The following is a 13,156-nucleotide window of genomic DNA, read 5'->3' on the forward strand; positions in this document are numbered from 1 at the left end:
CTGTAACAATTCAGGTCTAAGACAGTAAGAGTTGAGGTTTAAGACAGTAACAGATCAAACAGTAACAGTTCATGTATAAAACAATAATAGTTAAGGTTTAAGACAGTAACAAATCAAACAGTAATAGTTAATGTTTAAGATAGTAACAGATCAAACAATAATGGTTGAGGTTTAAAACAGTAACAAATAAGGTCTAAGACAGTAATAGATCAAACAGTAGCGGTTGAGATATAAGACAGTAATAGATCAAACAGTAATGGTTCAGGTCTAAAACAGTAACAGTTAGACTTTCATGTGAATACTGTGAGTGTGTGTGTGTGTAAGAACTGAGTCGTGCAAACACTTGCACATTGAGATACTAACTCTAAAAATATACATAATATGTGTATGTATGTTATGATGAGGAAATGAACATGTATAGAAAGTAACATATATGTAATAAATGAATATGGATTCTCTATAACATTCGGCTTGAAGGGCTCATGACCAAAAACTTCCTTGTAATTTAGAAGGAGCGATTAGGATTGGATCTTCTGTTGGGGGAGGTCACGAGACAGGCAGAGCAATTGCATGATTTTCCCTCTTCTTTGCACTTATACAATTTAAAGTTTTTTATGGTGAATGTAATTACAATAAATGTCATGTTCACTGTAAATAAAGTCTAGTGTATTTACAAGATTAGTTTCGGGTAATGGCATCCGCAATAGGATTGTCAGAAGATGAATTATAAGATTAGTTTCGGCTAATGGCATCTGTGATAGGATTGTCAGGAGATGAATTGCAAGATTAGCTCCAGCTAATGGTATCCGTGATAGGATTGCCGGGAAATGAATTACAAGATTAGCTTTGTCTAATGATGTCCACGTTGGGACGCCCGAGAATAATTGATAAGACTCGAATTGTAAAGGGTATCCGTGTTTGAATGACTTGGGGGAAATTGATAAATATAATTGTGTAAACATATTCAGGTTGGATTATGCAAAGTCACTCGATTCATGCAAGTAAATAAAAGTATTCAAATTAAGGATATGCAAAGGAGTTTTAATTGGATTTAAATGATTTACAAGCAAATTATAAGTTGATTTTTAGAATTCCTATGGATTCGATAGAAAATTTATACTTCATCGTATACATTACATGATCATATATATTTATTTTATTAATATAATGGTATGCTTACTAGGTTGTTTGTGCAACAGGTCCATCAAATGTCCAAGGAGATCATTAGTTGAGGACTCCACTTTGTTAAGCTTATATAAATATTTAACTTAAGCATAATGGAATTAACGTTATTATGCAATATGCTTTTGTGTAAACCTTAATGTATATTAAAGTCTTAGCTCAGCATGTAGTACATTAGCTATCCTGTAATTAACCTTTTTTAAATGTTTAAGAATACTTATTATGTTTTAAATGCTCTCTTTACATGTTAGTATTCCCCTTTTCTTTTAAATTTTATAATATGATTTGTGGGCTATGTTCATATTGAACTTATTCGTATGAGGTGTTCAATATTGATGATTGAAATAAGGTCTGGAATTATGGTACCTTGTGATGATGGGTTGATTGAGTAAATTGATAGTAATCGATAACTTGGGATGTCCTAAATACAAATGAAACTTTACCGAAATTTTGATAGAATTCTTTACAAAAACTAAAATACCCTCAAATTAAGAGCATATGTTGGGATCTTTTAGCGTTGATCAAATCGTACAGTCGAGTTTGTTATAGCACATATGAAGAATCTTATAAAAAATCAGTATTAAAAAAATCTAATCTATATGAAATTAAGAAAAAAACCACGGATGAATAATACCTGCCTAAACATAAACCAAAAATTTATTTGAAAAAATATACATAAATAATGCTTTAGTTTTTTAAAAACTAAAAAAAAAGAATAAAAAAAGAATATATATATATATATATATATAAAGAAGGGCAAACATGTCTGACCCACGTTTAATTGAGTCTGACACACGTTTAATTGAGTCTAACAAATATGTCAGACCCACTTTAATTTGCACTTGTTTGACCATAACGTCCACACACTCTGGACTTGGCATCGGGCAAGTCCAGGCGCCACAAGTCTGGCAAACATGTCATACCCACATTTACTTAGGTCTAAAAACATGCCTGACTCCCTTTTACTTGAGTCTAGCAAACACACTTGACCTAAGTTTACTTGGGTCTAAAAATCATACTTGACTTACGTTTACCTAGGTTTGCCAAACTTGTCAGACCCACGTTATTTTAGATGTGGTTGACCGCCAAGTCCACGCAATTTGGACATGGCTCGCGCCAAGACCAGGTGCCTTAGGTCTGAAAACTTGCCTAACTCGTGTTACTTGAATTTGACAATCACGTCTGACAACCCACGTTTCCATGGGTCTGGCAATCTTACCAAAACCACGTTTATTTGGACTTGGCTTACCACCAGGTCCATGCATTTTGGACGTGGCTGGCACCAAGCCCAAGCACCTTGGGTTTAACAAACATGTATGTTAGACCCATTTCTTATTTCATCCTTATACGTTTTATAGAAGTATTGCTTTTTTTTTTTCAATTTTGTCCTTCAATTACAATTTCTTATATATTTTGTTTTTCATTTTAGTTCTTCTTTTTTTAGTTTCAGTCATCCTAAATCCGTTAATATTTTTTTTTGGTGTTTCATAATCCATCATCTTTGTTTTGATTTTTGATTTTGGTCATTTTCTCTTTTGTGTGATTTTATTTGTTTACAATTTAGCTCTTTAATTTTAATTTGTGTATATTATATTTTTCAATTCAATCCTTTTACTCTTGATTTCTTTTTCTTTTCCCTTGGCTCTTTTTTCCAAAGTTCTTATAGTTTTTAATTTTACCCTTCAAATCAAATTTATGGTTTTTTTCAATAGTAATAACATTTTTTCAAATTTATCAATAATATGAAAATAGTAATATTTATAAAATTAACAACAACAACAACAATAATAATACTAAGAGTAGTAGTATAGTCATAGTTAATAGTAATAGTAATAATAATAATAATAATAAGTAAACATGTCTGACTCACGTTTCTTAGGTCTGGCAAACATGTCAGACCCACTTTACTTTTGACTTGGTTGACCGCCACGTCCATACACTCTTGACTTGGCGTAAGGCACGTCCAGGTACCTTGAGTCTAGCAAGCATGTCAAACCCATGTTGCTTTGGACTTAGTTGACCTCCAAGTCCAGGAGGCTTGAGTCTGACAAACATTTCTTATTTCATCATTATTCCTTTTATAGAAATTGTGTTTTTTTTTTTAAATTTTGTCCTTGAATTACAATTTCTTATTTGTTCTGTCTTATCATTTCAATCCTCATTCTTTTAATTTCTTACTTTGTTTTTCTTTATTTTTAGTTTCAGTCATCCTAAATCCATTCCTATTTTTGGTTGGTGTTTCAGAATCCATCGTCTTTGTTTTGATTTTTTATTTCGATTCTTTTCTCTTTTGTGCGAGTTTTATTTGCTTACAATTTAGCCCTTCAATTCTAATTTGTGTATATTATGTTTTTCAATTCAGTTATTCTACTTTTGATTTCCTTTTTTTTTCCTTTGCTTTTTTTTTCAAAATTATTATAGTTTTTAATTTTACCCTTCAAATCCAAAAAAATATTTCAATAGTAATAATATTTTTTTTCAAATTTAATAATAATAATAATAATAATAATAATAATTTATTATATATTATTATTACTACTACTACCCTTCAAATGAAATTTATGGTTTTTTTCAATAGTAATAACATTTTTTTTCAAATTTATTAATAATTATATTAATAATATTAGTAATAATGAAAATAAAAATATTTATAATATTAATAAAAATAAAAATAACAACAACAAGAATAGTAGTAGTAGTAGTAGTAATAGTAGTAATAGTTAGTAGTAGTTGTGATTATAATAGCAATAGTAATAATAACAAACATGCCAGACCCAAGTTACTTGGGTCTGGCAAACATGCTTAACCTATTTTTTTGGGTTTGGTAATTATATCTTACCCACGGGTTTTTGCAATGGGCAGCATAATTTTCTAGGAGAAGAGAGGGAGGGGTAGAAAAAACCCAGTCAGAGATTCTTCGTGGGCCGCCTCTGTACAAGCACCTAGCCATTGTGCCTGGGGTGGCGAGACGCATCTAACGCTGCCCTGAAGGCGGTGCTCAGTTCTTTTTTGAAGTCGCACACGCCACCCAAATGATGTGGGCAACGCCAACCATTTGGCGCTTGCTCAACATGCTTCAGCCATTTCTGAACATAAATAATAATTTATATACATACAAATACCCAATTACCCCTGAACCTACATGATATTTATAATAAAACCATATGAAAACTACGAAAACACCTCTACATACAGCCTTGTTTTCGTTGAAACTGAAGGTAATTTCATATTTGAACTATTTCAATAAAAGAAAAGGATATAGAAGCCCCTCAACACATGTATATTTCCCTCCTTGGGGGCATGATTGTATCTTCACTGTTTATTTTAAAAACAAAAAACAAAAGAAGACCCCAACCCAAATGTTAAAATTTGGTGCTCTGAAGGGCAAATCAATATCTGTATTGTAGCTTAAAAAACCTGAACATACCATTTTGTCCCAAATAATTCTTTCAATATCAAATGTATCCCATAAAAAAGACAATCCTACCCCCAACTACATGCTTAACAAGTTTCTTTGGTAATGACAATTTTGTTATTACACTGCTACAATCTATAGTAATCTGTGTCTAGATAAATAGTGAAAAGATAAACAGTCATACATTGAGCTATTTTGGTATTTAATGTAATTAATTTTTAATTTTATATGAACACATGCCAATTTCTATTGGTGTCCATTTTAAGAAAAATAAAAATGGATAAAAAACTCAAAAACAAAGAAGTACTAAGGAATTTTGTCAAGTTTTCGATTAATACTAGAAAAAAAATGTTTATTTTGAGAAGTCAATAAATAAATCACTACCGGAAATTCGCTCAATAGCAATGGATTTACCGACGGAATAGTTCTATCGGTAATTTGAGGTCAAAATTACCGACAGAAACTTTTCTGTCCGTAATTCATTCGGTAACTACCGACAGACAATGTCCGTCGATAGGTACCGACTGAATTACGGATGGAAAACATTCTGAATTAAAAAAAAAGGCGGGTTGCTGACGTGGAGGTTTTGGCGGGGTTATTTTTACCGACAGAATCACTGAAGGATTCAAAACGATAGCCCGTACAGTGACGTGACCGGTTCGCCGTTTAAAATGCTGATGGAATCACTAAGGGATTTGAAATGGCAGATCCGTATGGTGACGTGTCGATTTTTCCGTCAGAATCACCGATGAAAAATCCGTCGGTGAAACCGTCGGACAAAGTTAATATATATCCTCTCTGCTGACCCTCTCCTCCCATATTTCTCCTTCTTTTTCCTAATCCCAACTCTCCCCATCTGCAAACAACCAGCCCCCCCTCCCCTCCAAACAAAAATCTCCCTCATCTCAGCACAACAAGTTATATTTCTTGAATTTTTATGGTCACAGCATCCGTGTTCTGATTTACCGATGGATTTTCTCAATTTTTATAAGTAATTCTATCTTTTTAAATTTTAACATTTAATTAAATGTCAATTTTGTTTTTTTAGTATATGTATTTTGTTAGTAGATGTACATGTTTTATTGTTATTTCTTAAACAAAATTGTAGTATATGAATGTTTAATTCTATACCTATTATGGTTAATTTGTTTTAGATTTTGTAAGATTGTATTTGTTTGTTAAATTGTTAAAACTTTATGGAACTACCAAATTACATATGCTATTTTGAAAAAATTAATAGCTTGCTTAATGGGTCCGTTTAAAGTTTTATCAATGGTATTGTGAAGTGGTAATTTCTGTAAATTTATATATATTAATTTGTATGGACGTTGATAAATGATAATGAATATTTAATATTTATGAGAAGTTGTGATTGGTTTGTTGGATAATCTCGAGGTAAAGTAATATTTTTGCAAGTTTATTTACCTAACTTAGTTAATTAACACATGATGTCATCATAAATTTATAGAGGTTCGATATAAGTCATGGATGTATCGAGATTCACCCTAAGGATTGCGAAGGATTGATTATTGTAACGGGGTTTAGGGTTTTATTAATTTCGCAACATCTATTCCCATAAATTTTAGTGGAGGCGGTATTAGGTGTCCATGCAGGAAGTGTCAAAATAAAAAATATCTGCATCCAGATGTTGTAATGATGCATCTTCTACACAAAGAGTTTATGAAGATTACCAGTGTTGGTATACACATGGAGAAGTATTTGTTAGTAAGAGGAGAATGAGAGAAACGGTGGTTGAGTCTACTTCTAGTGCTAGCAACGTGCATAAAGCGGCAAATGACAACACTAATCCTTACAGAAATATGGTTATGGATGTAATGAGAATGAATCAAGGTATGTCAGTCAATGTCCAATCATAGAAGAAGAACCTAATGCAGATGCAGCTAGGTTTTTTGATTTGTTGAAAGATTCTGACGAACCATTATGGGATGGCTGCACGAACCATAGTAAATTATCGACCGGAGCACAGGTGTTCACTATCAAGTCAAATCACGGGTTGGGTGAGGCCGGGTATGACAAGATTATTGAATGTGCAAGAAGCATTTTACCTGAAGGGAACAGGTTGAAAGAGAACTTCTATGCTGCGAAGTCCATGATGAAACCCCTCGGTTTAGGATACCAGAAAATTAACATGTGCCCTAACTTCTGCATGTTATACTACCTTGAAAATGCTGAGATGACCGAGTGCATGACATGCGGGCATTCCCGTTACAAACCTAGAACTGGCAGGGGAAATACTTTAGTGGCATATAAAAAACTTAGATACTTCCCGATCACACCTAGACTGCAGAGGTTATTTATGTCACCAAGGACTGCTAAGCACATGACATGGCACCAAGCACATGATGCTGTTGATGGAGTGATGGTGTATCCTTCTGACGTCGAAGCGTGGAAACTCTTTAACAGTGTGAATCCTCACTTTTCAGCTGAATCAAGGAATGTGCATCTTGTGTTGTGTACAGACGGATTCAGCCCATTTGGGTCATTTGCTGCTTCTTATTCTTGTTGGCCGATCATACTCACAGTTTATTACTTGCCACCAGGAATGTGTATGAGGCCGGAGTTCATGTTTTTATCTACTGTCATACCCGGTCCAAGCAGCCTGGGGCGGAATATAGATGTTTGTCTTCGACCGTTGATTGATGAGTTGACGCAGTTGTGGTCCTTTAGAGCTCTGACTTATGATATATCGAGGAAACAAAATTTCCTTATGAGGGCGGCTTTGATGTGGACTATCAATGATTTTCCAGCTTATGGAATGCTTTCTGGTTAAAGCACGCATGGGAAACTCGTATGTTCATACTGCATGGAAAACAACAAGGCATTCACGCTAGCAAACAGAGATAAAGCTTCTTTTTTTTACTATCACCGTCGCTTCTTGCCACATAATCATAGGTACAGAAAGAACAGAAAAGATTTCTTTATTGGCAGAGTTGAAAAAGATGTTGCATCCTTTCTGGTGAAGAATTGCATGATGTTGTCTCAAAGTACGGTGACATTGTGTTTGGCCTTCAATCAGGTAAGCAAAATTTTTCTGGTTTTGATTTGACCCATAATTGGGTAAAGCGAAGTATCTGTTGGGAGCTTCCTTATTAGAAGACCAATCTTCTCCGCCATAACCTTGACGTCATGCACATTGAAAAAAACATGTTTGAGAACATTGTCAACATCGTCATGGATGTGAAGGGGAAGACAAAAGACAACATCAAAGCTAGATTGGATATAGCATTGTTCTATAATCGTAAAAATATGGAGTTGGTTTGTGATGGGTCACGGGTCGCAAAACCAAGAGCAAATTTCATGTTGGAGAAAAACGTATAACTACTAGTCTACAAATGGCTTAAGAGTCTGTGTTTTCCCGATGAACATGCCTCGAACATGTCAAAACTAGTTAATATAGAGGACTGCAGATTGTATGGAATTAAGAGACATGACTGCCACGTGTTTATGCAAACACTCATCCCATTAACTTTTCGTGATTTGTTGCCAAAAGGAATATGGGATGCACTCACAAAGATCAGTCATTTCTTCAGAGATATATGCTCTAACAAGTTGAATGTTGAGCACATTGAGAGGCTTCAAACGAATATCATCAAGACACTATGCAAGCTTGAGATGATATTCCCTCCATCATTTTTTTACTCAATGGAGCATCTCCCTATACATCTACTGTTCGAAACAAAAGCTGGAGGACCAGTCCAATATAGATGGATGTACCCATTCGAACGGTTAGATATTAAAGTTGCAATATAATTCATATATGAAAGTATTTTCTATGTTTTTTTTAATTGAAAATACTTGATTAATTCAATGCAGGTACTTGTTTAATCTCAAGAAAAAGGTTAAGAACAAGGCGCATGTTGAGGCTTCGATATGTGAGGCCTATATTGTTGAGGAGATCTCAACATTTATCTCGTACTATTTCGAACCTCATCTGAGAACGAGAATCAATCGTATTCCACGGCATGATGATGGCAGTGAAGTGCCTTCTAGTGAGAACTTGTCAATATTCTCCAATACTGGACGACCCACACCTAAAAATGTCGTAAGAGGAAGATATTTGTCGGAAATAGAGTTCAAACAAGCACACAACTATATTCTATTTAACTGTGATGAGCTGAGACCTTTTATTCAGTAAGTTTATACTAATTAAACTTTTTTAGTAATATACTGTTAATTATATATTGTAATATCATACATTCATTATCACTTATAGGCAACATCAACAATATTTGCTCTCCAATAACTAACGGTTGACCGAATCCCAGATCTTTCAATTACAAGATGAATAGTTTGCCACGTGGTTCAGAACACATGTAAGCACTATCACAAACTCATTCTAACTTGGAAAATTACTGTACGTATGCATGTCATTACGAGATTCTCGTTCATTTACTATTTATTGATGTACATTACATACAAGGTTTATCAAATGGGAAGGAGTGTGCTTAAGTCATTGTCTTCACTAAGCCTGGGGCCTGAAAGAAAATGTAAGTGCTACAACGAGTATTTTATCAATGGATATGTTTTCCATACTGAAGAATACAAGCAAGGAAGAAAGACATACAACAATGGTGTTTGTGTTAAGGGATCCACTAGTAGTGAGTTAGAAATTGACTACTATGGTAGATTAGAAGAAGTCGTCGAACTGCAATATCATAACGAGCAGAATAGAGTGTTTTTATTCAAATGCTATTGGTATGACATGACTAACAGAGGAATCAGAGTTGATCCACACTATGGTCTAGTCGAAATCAACTCAAAAGCTAGACTCCGCAACATAAACAATGTCTTTGTTTTCGCAAAGCAATGTCAACAAGTTTATTACACATATACCCTTCATTTAGAAAGGATCGATCAAGAGTGGATTGGTTCTCCGTTTTAAAAACAAAACTCCAGGGTCGTGTCGAGGTTGTTTAGGATAAGAATGAAGACATAAGTGCGCGAGATGAAGTCTTTCAAGTTAGTGAGTTGGTTGAACCATATCGAGTTGCTCCTTCGATTGAATTGGAAGAAAATTCAAATTTTCATGTTTTCGATGATAGTCTTGTTGATGTTGACGCAAAGGAGTTGAATATTATTTTGAGCTCTAGCGGACAAGCAAATGTCGATGAAGAAGATGATATTCATATTGAAGATTGCGATGAAGGCGATGACTATTCAATTGATGACGAAGAAGAAGAAAAGTCTAACTAACTATCAAAATGAAGCCCTGTATAAAACCCCTTTTTTCATGTAATTTAGATTATAAATGATATATTTTGTAACACGAAATATTTATTACTTGAAATGCCACAATCACGAAATAATTACTTGAAATAATTATAGATCACGGATGATATATTTTATAACATGAAATAATTACTTAAATGCCACAATCACCGACATTCATACCGATAGAATAAGTCCATCGGCATCTCACAGAGAGTTTGAAAATAATTACTTGAAATGCCATCATCACCGATGTCCATACCGACGGAATAAGTCCGTCGGCATCTCACAGAGAGTTCAAAAATAATTACTTGAAATGCCACAATCACCGACGTTAATACCAACGGCAGAAGTCCGTAGGCATCTCACAGAGAGTTTGAAAATAATTACTTGAAATGTCACAATCATTGACATTAATACCGACTGCATAAGTCCGTCGGCATTTCACAGAGAGTTCGAAAATAATTACTTGAAATGCCACATTCATCGACGTATATACCAACGGATATATTTCCGTCAGTAAATTGTCAGCGGGTCAATTTTACCGACAAAATTACTGACAGACTATGCGAATTCCAAAGGGTTGTGCATTAAATGCATCTCTGACCGCGTGATCTTGCTGACGGAATTACCGACGGACCACGAAAAATATGGAGGGTCATTAAAAATTTTGGTACGAAATTCAAAACTTACCAACAGATTTTTAACCCTTCACCGATGGAATAAATTAAAATAATAATTAATTTTATATCCATCGGTAAAACTGCCATATAAGTTTCAGCGACCGCCTCTTCAGTTCATTTTTTCTTCTCCTTAGTTTTTCACCGATTCTTTTCCTCTCCATTCTTCAAAGCTTTCACTTGCAATCTCTAGCAAGTTTTCTTGTCAATCTTCATCAGTTTAAAAGGTATGTGTTTCTTCTATTTCATTTTACTTTAAGGGTTTTTTTTTGCTATTTTTTTTGTTATATTTTTTGTTTTGGTGTATTTTTTATAATGTAGATAAAGTATTGAATTCAACACATTATTAAAGTAAGCATAATTCATTGCTAAAGTCTATAGTTTTTTTTTTGAATTTATTGAATATTTTTTATTGTTGTATTGGCATAATTATTATTAGTTAATTTGTTGAATATTTATTGTTAATGTTGAATTTACCATAGAATTAGTAATTGAATATGTTGGAATAATTATTAATTTTACTCTATTATTGCATGATTTGTGTTTAATTTTTTCCATTTATTTTGATTGTTATTCTAGAGTTTTTTTTTTGAATTTATTGTTTTGTTGTATTGGCATAATTATTGAATAATATTTTGAATTGTAATTGTTAATGTTGAATTTACCTTAGTATTAGTAATTGAATATTTTGGAATAATTGTTAATTTTACTCTATTATTGCATGATTTATGTTTAATTTTTTCCATTTATTTTGATTGTTATTCTTGAGTTTTTTTTTAATCTAGTTTTTTGTTGTAATGGCATAATTATTGAATAATTTTTTGAATTGTAATTGTTAATGTTGAATTTACCTTAGTATTAGTAATTGAATATTTTGGAATAATTGTTAATTTTACTCTATTATTGCATGATTTATGTTTAATTTTTTCCATTAATTTTAATTGTTAGTCTAGAGTTTTTTTTTATTGAATATATTTTATTGTTGTATTGGCATAATTATTGAATAATTTGTTGAATTGTAATTCTTAATGTTGAATTTACCTTAGGATTAGTAATTGAATATGTTGGAATAATTAGTATAGATTGGGTCAATTAGTTGTGGCTATTATTAATATATGCAGGTTTGTGGATTTGGATAGTATCAAGTATAGGGGAGGTGCCGTTGAATTTTTTTTAACATTTGAATTTAATTATATAATTAATTGTATAGAATTGTGTAAATGCGTAGAATGAAAACCAGAGTTGGTCGCTCACGTATGGTCGCAGCTAGTTCGTCTAGCAGTGAGGATGATATTTTCTTAGGTGTCTCCTAAGAAGAGACACGTACACCACCTGCACCGTCAACCGATGTTGCCTCTTCCATTGCTACTTCACAGCGCAGAGGCGGCGTGCCTTCGCAACATAATCAATTTACCCGCAAGTACGAGGCACAGTGGAAAGACAACTTTTCAATGTAAGTTTGTTAAAGTTTTAGTTTTTTTAAAAAAAAAACATTACAACATAATTTATGAAGTAATCACTATTGAATTTATTTCATTTATTTTCAGGTTCACAAAACTTTGAAGCCGCTTGAGTAATATCATCGACGTTTAAATCGTCGATGGAGATTCCATTGTTTCAATGGAGTCAGATATCCAAGCATCCTGAATGGATGCCTTAAATCAATGCATGGTTTGACAGGTTTGAGGTTAGTGTTAATTTATAATTTTCAGTTTATTTCTAATAAATTATTAATATAATTGTAAATAAATTATTTTTTATTTAAAATTAATTATTTATACACATAACAAATTCTGCTGGGACAGTGAGCATAACACTGTTGTGAGGAGGGTGTGGGAAAATCACGCGGCAACTAGGTAATATCAAAAACAATACAAGATTTTTTTTAGACAAAAATTTATGTTTCGAAATGTAATTTTTAGTTGCGTGATTTTTGGTATGAAACTCAAAAAAGGGCAAAACAAACCGCGAGAGATAGGGGTTTCCAAGACTGGAACGATGTTGCGGTTTGGAGGGATTTCAAACCAATATACATCCCAGAAGATATATGGTCGCACTATCTTGAGCACGTGACGTCTGAGTGGTTCACACAACGCTCACAATCCGGTGCTGGCAACTGAAATCGACCAATTCATGGCTTGGTGACAACGCACATTGGCGGCTCTGTTCTGTTTTCTGCACATGCGAAACGAATGGTAAGATTAATTTAAATGAAATATATCGTTAAATTAAGTTGTTGTTAATAAATCTTTTTTTATTATAGGCTACATCTCTTGGACGTGAGCCGAGCCCAATGGAGCTGTTTGTGGAGACGCACGTGCGGAGTCAAGACCACCAAAAGGGGGCACAACAGTTCGTTGATAACCGTGCTCAACATTTCATGGTATATTTGTTCAACCATTTTATTTTGTAAGTTATTATGTTTATTGAATTGAATATGATGATTACTTTTTTTATTTTCAGGAGACCTCTAATAATCGGTTGAGAGAGAGATACAAGGACGATATTTTAACCCATCCGGAATTCGATCCGGATTTGTGGATGGAGGTTGGATCGCCAGGAGGACCCGATAAAAATCAGGTTTATGGGTTCTCCAACACTACAGCCGACAACTTGCGGACGGCCCGTAGTGTTTCAACCGTTGGGAGCT

The sequence above is a fragment of the Populus nigra genome, chromosome 15, assembly GCF_951802175.1.
Source record: "Populus nigra chromosome 15, ddPopNigr1.1, whole genome shotgun sequence".
In the NCBI taxonomy this organism is placed as follows: Eukaryota; Viridiplantae; Streptophyta; class Magnoliopsida; order Malpighiales; family Salicaceae; genus Populus; species Populus nigra.